The 14,770-nt window shown below is 40.5% G+C and overlaps 1 pseudogene; it reads left to right on the top strand.

Annotated features, from left to right (window-relative positions):
- The first annotated feature begins 10,642 nt into the window (after positions 1-10,642).
- Positions 10,643-11,252, top strand: LOC115873333 (annotated as a pseudogene).
- The last annotated feature ends 3,518 nt before the right edge of the window (positions 11,253-14,770 follow it).

Below are 14,770 nucleotides of genomic sequence, written 5' to 3'. Positions count from 1 at the left end.
CAAAATGACAGTTATGAAGTAGCAATGAAAATAATGTTATGGTAGGGGAAACACCACAACATGAGGACCTGCATTGAAGGGTCACGGCATTTGGAAGCCTGAGAACCACAGTGGTATAGGTAGGCAAGCCAACAATTAAGGAGGTAAGACAAAAAGTGTGGGAAACAGAAAGGTTTCTCCCAAATCATCTCCCCCAAATAGATGTTAGACTTAGGACACTGCTTGCAACTAATGGGAAATGATTGTCAGGTTACCTCCCTGAAGTCAATCAGTTGTCAGATTACTGTCTGGGCCCACCACAATCAGGGCCCACTCCCTGCTCTTAAGGACAATGGGTCTACTTCTCCCTAAAGGTTTGCGTCCATTAGTCTAGTTTCTGTAGGTGGGGTTTACACCCTACTGATAATGGTTTCTATGGAGATCCAGAGAGCAGATCAAACCTGCTCAGTGACATCCAAAGTTAGGCTGCCATCCTGAATCTAGGATCCGCCCTTCTTGTCACATGTGTACTCCCATTACCTCCCCTCCCTTATACATGAATACCCCTAGATCACACAACCCTCCCATTACTGTATTACCCTATAGAACAACCCTATCCTGTGACATATGTCTTCACCTGTAATTAGGGGGCTTGCACATCCCCAGAGAATATAACAGCCTTGGTTAGCAATAAAGAGCTCGCTCTTTCTCTCCATGTGGATCACCAAGAGAGGCTGAGGTGAGCTTGCTACCATGAAATGTGTCTGACTCCATTATTTCTATCTCTCTTCTATCTCTCATGCTGTCTAAGACTTTACTTATTATAGCTGTACAATTGCGCCTACCAGACTAGAGATGATGTGTTAGGAGCTGGTATGCCCTGACAAAAAGAAAACAAAATATTGAATAGAAAGATAAGTAAATAAATAAGTAGCAAAAAAAATGGAAAAAGCATACATAGTTCTAGGTCTGTACCACTGCCTATATTTAAACCACTGCCTATAAGTTTTGTATAAGCACAACTAAATTTTCTGGAATTACCATTCTTAGAAATGTATAATTTCTATATTCAAAATGTATAATTTTGATCCATGCAGTCGAATGTGTTTGCATACTATGTAAAACACAGGTGATTTTTTTGGTATTCTTCACTTTTGGCGAAGATCCATCTGACATTAGGTATGATGTTCCTTATTTCAAGTCCTCTTCTGAATCCATTTGCAATATCTGGCAGTTCCTCATCAATGTGTTGCCTCTTTTGAATTACCTTCAGCAGTACTTTACATATTTGTGATATCAGTGTTGTTTGCTGATTTTCTCACTCTGTGGTTCACCTTTGCTTGGAATAGACACTAATAGCTATTTGATTTGTTATCCAAATAGCTGTTTTCCAAATTTCTTAGCAGAGGCACATGAGTATTTCCAGTGTTGCACCCATTTATTTAAGTATCTCAAATTATATTCTATCAGTTTCTGGAGCCTCTTTTGAGCCAATGCTTTTAGTGCAACTTTGACTTCTTCCTTCATTATAATTGGTTCTTGATCATAGGGGGGCATCAAATTTTTGAAAAAAATGGAATCCAAAGATAATGAATTTTACCTCACAAACTTTTTTAATCTCCCTCATATGCTACTCCTAAAATGATGAAGTGTGGACCAATCTTTTTTTGGCACAGTGGTTCTGTGTTTTCTTTCCATCTTCTTTTGATAATTCCTGTGTCATTCAATATTTTGCCCATAGACTCTTTCAATATTGTGGCTCTAGGCTTAAATTTCTTTTTTTATTTAAGCTTGAGATATGTTGAGAAGGTTCTTCCTTCTTGTCTAAGTTCAAGTCCTTGTAGATTTCATTATAATTATTTTGTCTTCTTGAACTGATTTTTTAATTTTTCTGTTCAGCTTTTATTTCATCTTTCACTAACTGTAGAGCAAGTTTCAGAGTCTCTTCCACCATGTATATTGGCTTTTCTTTTGGTTCTTGTCTTTTTAGTGACCTTCTGCCTCCTCCATGTATGATGTTCTTGATGTCATTCCCATAGTTACTCTGTCATTCATGTTCAGTGAGTCAAATCTGTGCTCCAGATGGTCTAAAAGTTCACGTGGAATATATTTAAGGTTGTATTTTGACTCTCATGGAACTGTGTTTATTTGCTTCGGCTTCAACATGAACTTGCCTAAGAGCACTTGGTAATGTGTGTCACAGTTAGTCCCTGGTCTTATTTTGGCTTATGACTGAGTTTCTCCATTGCCTTTTCACACTGGTGTAATCAATTTGATTCCTGCATATCTCATGTGGCAAGGTACATGTGTATAGATGTTGTTAATGTCATTGGAAAAGGGTATTTGCAATGAATAAGACATTGGTCTTGCAAAATTTAATCATGTAATCTCCAATGCTATTTCTATTACCGAAGTCATATTTTCTATATACTGATCCTTCTTTATTTCCAACTTTGACAAATCAAATCTCCAGTAATTATTACTGTGTCTTTACTACATATGTCATCAATTTTAGACATACAGAAGTAGTAAAATTTTTCAGTTTCTTCCTCCTTGGCTTTGTGTCCATAGGCTTGAATAATAGCCTATTAATTAACCTTCCATGTAGACATGTGAATTTTATCCCATCACAGACAGCTTGACAGTGTATTCAGAAGACATATTCAGAAGAGAGCTTGCTTAAAATTTTTTTGTGATGATGTGATTCTATTTCTCTTCAATTTGTCATCCCCAGTGTTGTAGACCAGATGATTGTCTGATTCAAAATAACCAATGCTGAACATTTCTGCTCACCAATGCCTAGAATATCAATCTTGATTTCCAACCAAAAATAGTCCACTTTATTTTTGATAACTTCCATTTTTTCTAGATTCATCTTCATAAATTGTATGTTCTGGTTATTAATGAATTTTTGCAGCTACTTCTCATTTTCAATCATGCCACATCAGCAAATGAAGGTCCTGAAACCTTTACTCCATGCACCTCACTAATGTAGACACTATTATATGGAGGCAGCTCTGCTTCAGTCATATTTTCAGTGCCTTCTAGCCTGAAGGCCATAAACTCTTACACTGTATCAAACAATGTGGAAGCTATGCCCCTAGTAGTTCATATATAAAGATAAATAAATAAAAAGAGAGACTGGTTTATCATAAAGCCTGGAAAGTCCCAAGACCACGCATTAGAAATCGGGTTGAAAGCTTCTTCTTAGACATGTAGCTGCAGGAACAAACCAGAGATCATCCAGGCAGACTGTTGGCCACAGCCCAGGAATCACTGCATAATTTCACATTTAATCATTTCTCCTTCCAAGCAATGTGAACAGCTATTGTACTGAGCAAACTTTTGCCCTTTGGGAAAATTGCTCCTCACCCCTACTCTTCAGAGAAGTCCTGGAAAGGGGTTACAGAGTTGCTGCTGTCACTTTTGGGGGTCACTATTAAAAAGTTTATTCAGCTCTGAACTTGGTACATAGAGTACTATTTTTAAATTTTTTAACAGTTTTATTAATGTATAATCTACGTGCTATACAATTCAATGGCTTAGATATATTTAAAAGAGTTATGCAATTATTACCACAATCAATTTTAGAACATTTTCTTTATTCTGGTGTCATTATTATTAGCTTCCCATTTCCACCCCCTGCCATAGTTTAAGAAACTAGTAATCCAGTTACTGTCTCTATAGAGCTACCAATCCTGAATTTCATACAAAGAAACACACACACACATAATCAGGGATATTCATATATGTGTAAGAAATAACTTTATATCTAGAAGTAATTATATATCAGGAAAATGTTCCAGCCCAGTCCAACCAGGTCCATAAGTCTGATGCTAGTCCATAAGTCCCTCTCAGACACACACAGTCACAAGCCATAATGCCAAATGTAGAAATATCACTGGCCTGTGGGTCCAAAGTCTTGTGGATCCAGTGGTGGTTGAAGTATCACAGATCTGTAACAGGTCTCCATGTGGCTTAAATTGGCTCTTCAACAGGGAGGTGAAGCAAAGAGAGGGAGGGAGGTTCCCAGGACCCTCCTTATGAGGAGGTCATGCCCACAAGTAGGCACCATCAGGCGATGTCCTGGTTGACAGGCTAGACTCCATCCCTACACTTCAAGATGACATGAAATTATGTAAATACCCCACAAACCAACAATAACAAAAGAAAGCACAAAAAACTTCAAGTCAAAAGAGAGCAGAAAATAATAAAAACTAGAGAAAATTTAAAATGAGTCCAAAGAAGAACAAATGGTAAGATGTTAATTTTTAACCTAACTATATCTGCATTAATCCATTTTCCAATGAACTCTGTTTGATAGCATAGCTATTTGTACCTGGTCAATGGTCAATGGAGATTCTCTGGAGACTTAACCCAGGTGGGGTGAATCCTGCAAATGGATTTTGAACTTTCATTGTCATCCATAGCCTTCTGCAAACTGGAGGTTCAATGCTGTCTACTTTTGAGTGGCACCTGCATATCTCATAGAACCAGAAACATGAATTTTCATTCCTCAGTCAATTGACTATAAAGAACTTCCATGAGGCCACAGGGGAAGGGGCAATTGTAGAGACCACGAGAACTTGGGCCACCTCCTCAAGCAATTTACTTGGGCTTTGTGGTCCTGTTCAGGACTGATCATATAGGCACTGTTTTAGTTTAATGATGGAGTGCAGCTGGGCACATCAAACTTTATGACGGGGAATGGCATGCCTTTTGTTCCCCAATATTAAGAGCTTGCACTGTGATTCATCCAAAGGGACTTGTCACTGATCTCCCATCGGTAAGTCATACACTGTTGAGTCAACAAGTGAACAGCAGCCTGCACCACAGTCGAAGCCTGTTGAAGAGTCTTTTCTGGTTCTAGGTCCTACTAAAAACCAACAGATTTTTTCAGTCACTTGATAAATTGACCAGGGGAGCCAATTTATCCAGTGACTGTATGCCAATTTTCTTAAACTTTTGAATTCCTTTTTTTTATAGTATATCAAGGCAAGTCTAGTACTTCAACTTGATAGGTGCCATTGAGTTGGCTTAGACCCACAGCAACCCTATGCACAACAGAAAGAAACAATGCATAGTCCTGAGCCGTCCTCACAATTGAACCTGTGCCTATTTCCATTGATGCAGCCTCTGTGCCAATCCATCTCCTTAAAGGCTTTCTTCCATTTTGTCACCCCTCCACTTTGACAAGCATGACGTCCTTCTCCAAGGACTAGTCTCTCCTGATAATATGTCCAAAGTATGTAATATGAAGTGTTGTCATCTGGCCTCTAAGAACCACACTGGCTTTACTTCTTCCAATACAAATCTGTTTGCCCTTTTAATAGTCCACGGTACTTTCAATAATTCTTCTCCAGGACTACAATTTGAATGCATCAGTTCTTCTATGATCTTCCTTATTCAATGTCCAACTTTCACATGCATATGATGCAATGGAGAATACCATGGCTTGTGTTAGGACTATCTTGGTCCTCAAAGAAACATCCTTGATTTTCAATATTCTAAAGAGGTCTTGTTCAGCAGATTTACCTAAGGCAATATGTCTTTTGATCTCTTGACTGCTGCTTCCATGAGCATTGATTGTGATTTACTGTAAGTTACTATATAACCCTTGCTTCCATAAATCATCCAAATAACTATTAGATCTTTTTCTAGCTTCTTGAGCTAAAACATTGAATGATGAATCTGTGTCTAATATGCTTATCTTAATGAACTCAGACTGATACAATTTTATGTTCCTTGCATCATCTTCCAAAGGCCTTAATAGTTATTTCCACCAATAATTTCAAGGTTTCTTTTGGATATTTTAGAACAATCAAGAAACTATTTTGGAGTTGAATGTACCTCTTCCTGGGTAACAATTTGCACTTCACTTTTTGGTGCTGAGACGTAGTCTAGAAAGAAAAACAGATGGTAGAAATAGGTCTTGAGGACACTCAAGCATTACCTCAGGCAAATCGCATAGACTCTTCACTTGATATACATTTATCTCATCAGATGGGGATAAGAAGGCTGCTTCTGTTGGCAGGAATTGTGCAGTAGAATTTAGGGAATCAATGTCCCCAGATTCCTGATTGTCTTCCCATATGTCCCCCTCCTAAGTTACAGGATCCCATTTTTCCCAATCAGTGTCTTCACTTTCACTTCAAACACCTCTCACCACGCACCACCACTGAGTTAATTCCAACTTACAAGGACTCGAAGTAGGGCTTCTGAAAGGAAAATCGTTCCAGGTGCACGTCGCCTCAACCTGCTCCCACTTAATTAGTCTTTCCAGGTGCACGTCGCCTCAACCTGCTCCCACTCAATTAATCTTTCCAGGTGCATGTCGCCTCAACCTGCTCCCACTCAATGACCAGAGTTTAAATCAATACCTTATGAAGGTTCGGAATTCAATTGAAACTGTAACTCAGTCACTCATATATTTAAAATGTCTTGGTTCTTAGCAATATTCACTTTATCACTTTAAGAAATAATCCTTCAAGGCAAAAGTGGCAAGTTTTAGGTCTTCTATGCAGCAGTTGAACTGTGACTCTGAAGTGCTGAACTCATCCCTTTCTTTCACCACTTTGTCTAAAAATGATCAACCAGCCAGCTTGCCTCTCCTGCTCTCTCTGACAAAACTTCAGGAAAGCATAAAGCATGTTGTCACTCAAACCCTCACTCTCATCAAACTTGACCTACTAGTGATTATATTTTTCAAATAAATATTGCCACCTCACAAAATAGGTTAGCTACTACAAGCTGCACGCTCCTACTACTGGAAGTAGAGTCACCAAGGACATTAGGAATAGTCAGACTTCAGAACCTCATTACAGTTTTGCTTCTCTGTGGAGGCGCTGTTTCTCTCTATGACACTCTTGTTACCAAACGCCTTAGGCAGATTCTCTGGAGACACAAAAGCAATGAAGTAGGTGTGTAGGTAGGTAGGAAGAAAGGTAGATGATAGAAAGACAGAGAGATAATCTCAAAGAAATGGCCCACATAGTTGTAGAGGCTGGTAAGTCCTAAGTCACCAGGATCAAGTGACAGAGATTAGAGGCTTCTCTTGATTCCCATAGTAGCGGTGCCTAATGAATCGAAGATCAGCAATCTTGGTCAAATGGCTATCTGCTGGTTCAAAGCATCAAAAGTTGATCACTCACAGGAACACGAGGATCCAAAGCAAGTGAGAGAACTTTGCCAGGACATCCATATAGCGATCACAGGCATCAGATCAGCGATTCTCAACCTGTGGGTCATGACCCCTTTGGGGGTGAATGACCCTTTCACAGGGGTTGCCCAATTCATAACAGTAGCAAAATTACAGTTATAAAGTAGCAACAAGAACAATTTTATGATTGAGGAGGTCACCACAACACGAGGAACTGTATTAAAGGGTCGCGGCATGAGGAAGGTTGAGAACCACTGCATTAGATGATCCCTGCACCCATTTTCTTTCTTTATTTTTTTTCAGAATTTCAATTAGATTTTATTTAAATATAACATTGGCTGAAGCTTTAGGATCAAACATAGGAACAATTGTGAAGATGGAAAAGGATTGTGCAATATTTGGATCTGTAGCACCCCTATAGGTCAGAATCAACTCAATGGCAATTAACAACAACAATAATAGCAATTCATAGCAAATAGTTCTTCTAGTTTTTTGTTTCCAATTTTCCAGAACAACAGGCATTGGCAAACTGTTGTTATTGCTGTTAGGTGCCATCAAGTTGGGATCAACTAGAGATACTATATTCAACAGAACAAAACACCGCCGGCCGGCGGACCATCCTTACAACAGAGCACATGGTAATTGTTATTGATATTTGCTTACGTAGACTAATTTACCAATTAAAACAGGAAAAATAACACTGTTACTAAATTTAAATGAATAATTACTGAAGTTTCTACAACCCAATATATGCAAGGCTTCAGGAAGTTTCTATAGATTATCTTTAATCCTTACCAAGACTTTGCAGGCTTACAATATGAAATAACTTGCCAAAGTCTTTCTTTTTTCTACTGCATGTAATATTTATTTATTTATCCCATAAAACTCATTATGCTTTTACTGAAACAGTACATTTTTATTCTCTAGGGTTTGTTACTTCCGTCAGTACATGTGAAAGACAAAATGTCAAACAACCAGAGGGTGACAAGTTGTCTTTTGTTTCAGTTTTTCGCTTTGTTTAATTTTTAAATCATTTTATTGAGGGCTCATATAACTCTTATCACAATTCATACATGCATCCATTGTCTCAAGCACATTTGGACATATGTTGCCATCATCATTTTCAAAGCATTTTCTTTCTACTTGAGCCCTTGGTATCAGCTCCTCATTTTCCCCCTCCCCCTCCCTCCCTTCCTCATGAACCCTTCATAATTTATAAATTTTTTTTTATGTCTTGCACTCTCCAATGTCTCCCTTTACACCCTTGTCTCTTGTCCATTCCCCTGGGAAGGGGTTATAGATAGGTCATTGTGATCGATTCCTCCTTTCTCCTGCCCATCTTCTCCTTACGCTCCTGCTATGGCTACTCTCAATGTTAGTCCTGAGGAGTTTGTCTGTCCTATATTCCCTGTGTTTCCAGCTCTTATCTGTACCAATGTACATGCTCTGGTCTAGCAGATTTTTAAGCTAGAATTAGGGTCATGATAGTGGGTGGGGGGGAGGGAGAAACATTGAAGAACCAGAGGAAAGCTGTATGTTTCATCAGTGCTATACTAGACCCTGACTGGCCTATCTTCTCCCCATGACCTTTCTGTAATAGGATGTCCAATTGCTTAAAAATTGGTTTTGAGCCCCCACTCCACACTCCCCCCTCATTCACATTATGATATTTTGTTCTGGGTCTTTGATGCCTGATACCTGATCCCATATACACCTCATGATCACACAGGCTGGTGTGCTTCTTCCATGTGGGCTTTGTTGTTTCTCAGCTAGATGGACGCTTCTTTATATCAAGTCTTTAAGATCCCAGACTATATTTTTTGATAGCTGGGCACTATCAGCTTTCTTCACCATATTTGTTTATGCACCTGCTTTGTCTTCAGTGATCGTGTCGGGAAGGTGAGCATCTCAGAGTGCTGGATTATTAGCACAAATTGTTCTTGTGTTGAGGGAGTGCTTGAGTAAGAGGCCCAATGTCCATCTGCCTGGAACAATTTTCCTTCATGAAATAGAACCCTCTAGAAATCATAAAACTGCATTATCTGTCTAGGTAAATTATATCCACTATCTCGATGCATCTACCATTTGTCCATTTGTCATACTGTGGTGGCTTGCATGTTACTGTTATTTGAAAAGTTATGTCACTAGTATTTCAAACACCAACAGCATTCAAATAGCACTGAAACCTTTATGAATAGCAATGAAACTTTGTCAGAAACTGTAAACCTCAGGAATAAAGGCAGAACATTGTCACACAGTGCTGGAACACAAGCCTCTTAGATTGGGAGGTGCTCAAAACATGACTGAGGAAAAGCTGCCTTCTCAAAACTGATTCAACTGTACTACTGTGGATGGAGAAAAGATTTTTCGATCTTCATTTGTTGATGGGGCAAGACTCAAAACGAGAAGTTACAGCTGCAAACATCTATTAATAATTATAACTTGAAATGTCCAATCTAGAAAAAATAAGTGTAAAAATTAAATTAGACAAATAAAAATCAATATACTAGGCATTTGGTGAGCTGAGATTGACTGATACTGATGCCATTGTCTAAGACAATCATAAGGTTTGCTACTCCAGGAAAGACCTACTTAAGAGGAATGGTGGTGCATTCATTGTCAGAAAGGACATTTCAAAACGTATCTTGAAGTACAATGCTATTTGTGATAGGATAGTTTCTAGATGCATACAAGGAAACACTATTAATCCAACTCTTATGCAAATTTAAATGCTAACCACTAAAGTTAGTGATGAAATTGAAGAATTGACCAACTTCTGTCTGAAAGAGATCATATGGGCAATAAAGAGGCATTTATAATTATTGGTGATTTGAAGGCAAAAGTTGGAAACAAAGAGGAAAGAACAGTAGTTAGAAAATACAGCCTTCGTGATGAAAATGAAGTTGGAGATCAGTTGATGGAATTTTGGAAGCGCAGTGACTTATTCATTGCAAATACCCTTTACCAGCATCACAACGGCAACTCTACACATTCCAGATGGACTGCCCAGAAACAGAATGACTACATCTGTGGGAAGAAGAAGGAAAGGCTCAGTCTCAGCAAGCAAAACAAGGCCATGGGCTGAGCAATTGTACAGAGCGAACTTTAGACTGAAGGCCAAAAAAATCAAAGCAAATCCACAAAAGCCAAAATCAAACCTTGGCTATGGCCCACTTAAATGGTGAGAACATCTCAAGAGCAGATTTGACTCATCGTGCATGAATGACAAGACTGAAGAGCTGTGGGATGACACAGCGAGCACCATACCTGAAGAAAGCCAAAGGTCATTAAAATGCAGGGAAGAAAGGAAAGGGCAAAGTGGATGTCAGAAGAGACTCGGACACTTGCTCTTTATTGTGGAGTAGCTAAAGTAAATGGAAGAAGTGAGGAACTGAAAAAGCTGATTAGAAAATTTCAAAGGTCAGCCATGAAGACAAAGAACATATTACAATAATGTTCAAAGACCTAGAGTTAGAACATCAAGCAGAAACCTCTGTTGGTGAACTGGTCACCCGCACCATGTCTGGTTTGTCTGGCCGAGCGTGGCCCTTGTCCATTGACATTAATGCTTTTTCTCCTGCTCGGTCCCAGCTCGGTCAATCCTCGCCATCTCCTTCATCTGCCCCTTAATTCCCGCAAGTGCCTCCGTGTGGAGAACCACAAGGACCTGCTGGGGACCAGCGTGTACCTACCAGACTAGGGGCGTGGCATCTGCGAACCCACCTCAAGATCACTCATGGTGCTGGCCATATTCCGTATGCCAAGGAGGATGCAACCAAGGGGAAATTTGCCTTTACCACAGATTATGACTGGGCAGATACCTGGCCAACTCGTGACCCTAGACAGGAAGTACGGTGTAGAAGCAAAAAATTACAATGAGATTGCAAAAGTTGAGAAGCTCAAGCCTTTAGGGGTGGAGCTGCACCACCTGAAGGACCATAAGGAATCCATCATGGAAGATTTGCCTACCAGAAGAGACCCAAAGAGAAGTAGATGCAGGATACCAGTTGAGTCAATGAACACTTGAGCCGTGTGCTTCAACATCTTTTCCATGCCCTGCCGCTTAGGACTAGCCACCTGGAGGGTCTTCTACCTTCGCCTCTTCATTGAATAAATGAGGCAAAGCCCCTCCCACCTTGTATCTCACTCAGAACATTCCTGGAAACGAGCCTGACTAATGTCACCCTACCAACAGCACCATGGAGGTACGTTGGAGCTTTCCTTACCAGGGACCTGGGGTACCACCTTGGCCTAACAAGCCAATGCTGTACTTCTTTTTACCTTGGCCAGATTTGGACTGGTTTCGCAACAATTCACCATTGAGAAAACTCGGGGTTAGCTAGAGAACACCAAAGCCATCATTGATACTGGGTTTCCGCTTATGATTGGTTTCCTTCTCCCACCAGCTTGGGCTCCTGCTCTTACTTCCTTTATTAAGACCTATAAGTGCCCCCTTTGGGCTTCCTTGTAAAAACACCCTTAGCTTTCTCTGACCCTCACCTGAAATGTTTAGGTAACACCTGGTGATACTTTTTTCATAACGCTTGTGTTAGACAGGTTCTCTAGAGTGATAAAACCAAATTGCTGATAATTTAATATATTTCTTTATAAAGATAAGTAGATATATAACAAGGAATGAACTGTTCAATCATATACAGTTAAATATATAATATAAGAAAGAAACAGTTAAATTATAAAGCACTACAAATGGCTCAATTCAACTCACTTCTGTGTGAGACTAGCAGTCCTTCCAGTCCAATCTGCTGCCAGATCTTCCTCTATTTATAGAGAGAGCTAGGCTATGTCAGCACAGCAGCCAATCAGAAGGCAGGTCACCAACTGCCAGCCAGGTCACCAACTGCCAGTCCTCAGCTCCAGCGATCTCTTAAAGGGACCTCAACTTACAGCGACACAGTCCACAGGCTAGGCGTCCCACAGGTAGTGTAGCCTTTAAATTGAGGCACAGGACAAGAAAGGCAGCCGCACACTGGTCCGATGATCAAAGAGCGAGAGACAAGAAAGGCGAGACTCACCAAGCCATTTATCTCTCTGTCCTTCAGTTAATCCCACTTGTGTTTATCGGCCAGGCTGGCACAATAAATTATCTCAATGCTTTTCTCTCAAAAGCCTGAAGGATGTGCTACCTCTTATAAGTCAACAAGTCCATTTGAACGGTAGCAACTCTCTCTCTTTTTTTTTTGTAGCCACTCTTAAAGAAAATTTCATTTTGTTTCAAAATTTAAAAATATGTGCTCAACGGCTTGATCATTTTTCTCCTTTTGTATATGTGCTTTGAGTTTTGTGCAATTTTACCATGGGTGTGGATTGTGTGGCGCCCACCACAAGGCACAGACCAGCTCCATCTCGCGCAGATCCCCGTACTACCATTTCACAGCCACAGTCACCTCCCGCCACCTCCAAGTCTGGGAAACACTAATCAGTTTTCTCCCATAATGTTATTATTTGAAGAATGTTATATAAATGGAATCATACAGAGCAGTCCCTGGAAAAAAACATCATGCCTGGTAAAATAGAGGGGCAGTGAAAAAGAGCTAGATTCCCCCCCCATAACTGGTTCTCAACTTGTGGGTCAAGACCTTTTGTGGGTCGAATGACCCTTTCACAGGGAACACCCAATTCATAATAGTACCAAAATTATAGTTACTAAGTAGCAACAAAAATAATTTTTATGGTTGGGGGTCACCACAACATGAGAAGCTGTATTAAAGGGTTGCGGCATTAGGAAGGTTGAGAACCACTGCCCCATAAGATATATTGATGCAGTGAGCTGCAATAATGAGCTCAAATCAGACAACATTTGTGTGCAGGGTACAGGAAGGGGTAGTGTCTCATATTGTTTTACACTGAGTCCCGATGAATCGGATCCAAAACAACAGCCCTTACCAACATCTCTATAGATTTTTCTGACAATGATCATGATAGGAAGAGTTGATGGAACGTAAAACAGTAGTTATTTTTAAAGTATTTTAAGTTAATTAAGTTAAATTTGTCTTCAAAGTTTAAACCGTTTGATGGATTTTTTTCTCTTTCTTTTTTTAAATCATTTTATTGGGGGCTCTTACAACTCTTGTTACAATCCATACATCAATTGTATCTGATGTATTAGTACATATATTTCATCATTCTTTTCCTGACGTATACTTTCCATTGAGCCCTTGGGATCAGCTCCTCCTTTTTTCCCTCCCTCCTGCCCCTCTCCCACCAACCCTCATAGCTCCTTGGTAGATTGTAGATTGTTAATTATTTTCAAATCTCACACTGACCACTGTCTCCCTTCCTCTCTGGTTTCATTGCTCTTCCCCCTGGTTGGGGGTGTGGGGTTATGTGCCCTTCATTGTGATTAGTGCTCCCCTCCCTCCCCCCTTCTTCCCTCCTCCCCCTCAACCTTCTGGTATCTCTGTTCCCATTCCTGCTCCTGGGTTCCATGTGCTGTGAGTTCTATCTCTTGTCTACACCTATGTACATGCTCCCGTCTAGTCTAGATTGGGAAGCGGCACTGGGGTCATGATAGTGGCGGTGGTGGCGAGGAGGCCTCAGGGGATCAGAGGTATATTGCATGACCCATTAGTGCTCTACTGCACCCTGATTGACGCAACCCCTCCCTGCGACCCCTCTGTGGGGGGATGTTCCGTTGTCCATAGATGGATCTCCACTCCAACCACCTTCCATTCTCACCAATGCATTTTTGTTTTGTTTGTTTACTGTTTGTTGTGAGTCTTCTGATTTCTGTTGCCAATCTCCATGACACCTCATGATTGCACCTGCTGGTGTGCTTCTTCCATGTGGGCTTGTTGCTTCATTGTTGGATGGCCGCTTGTTTAACTTCAAGTCTTTAAGACCCCAGACACTACATCTTTTAATAGCCGGGCACCATCCTCTGTCTTCACCACGTCTGCTTATGCACCCGTTTTGTCTTCCGTGGTCGTGGGGGGTGGAGGGTGGACGTGAGCATCACAGAATGCCAATCTGTTAGAACAAAGTGTTCTTGTATTGAGGAAAGGTATGAGCCAAGGCCCCAGGCCTGTCTGCAGCTTCTGTGTATTGCCTTATAAATACATATACATAGGCCAATATCACTATAGTTATGGATTAATGTATTTACATAAGTGTTAATCTGTTAATCTCTGTACCTATGCCTTTACTTTGTAGAGCTTGCCTCCGTTTCCTTTTGCCTCCTCCTGCCCCACCATCACTTTCTCCCTTCTTCCACTACTTCTTCTCTACTAGCTTGGTGTTGCTCTGGTACTCACAGGATCTCTACCCTCTCCTAGATACTCCTAGTTGTTCCCCTGTCCATGATGCGGTCTGCTCACCACACCCTTCTCCCCACCTCCTTCTTCACTCTCTACCTTCCAGGGTCATTGGCCCCATCGCTTTCTCCCCCGGCTTCCCTCCCATGGTTTAACCCATATAATTAGGCAAACCATCCATGTCCTAGGCCTAACAATAAGAAAACATACGGTTGAAGAAAGAAAAGGAAAGAGAGGAAAGGAAGGAAGGAAGGAAGGAGAGAGAGAGAGAAAGAAAGAAAGAAAGAAAGAAAGAAAGAAAGAAAGAAAGAAAGAAAGAAAGAAAAGAGAGAAAGAGAGAAAGAAAGAAAGAAAGAAAGAA

This window comes from Echinops telfairi, unplaced genomic scaffold (assembly GCF_000313985.2).
Source record: "Echinops telfairi isolate 266 unplaced genomic scaffold, ASM31398v2 ScPeMD7_7468;HRSCAF=8506_0, whole genome shotgun sequence".
In the NCBI taxonomy this organism is placed as follows: domain Eukaryota; kingdom Metazoa; phylum Chordata; class Mammalia; order Afrosoricida; family Tenrecidae; genus Echinops; species Echinops telfairi.
The sequence above is the reverse complement of the archived record's forward strand: the minus strand, read 5'-3'. Positions and strand labels throughout refer to the sequence as shown.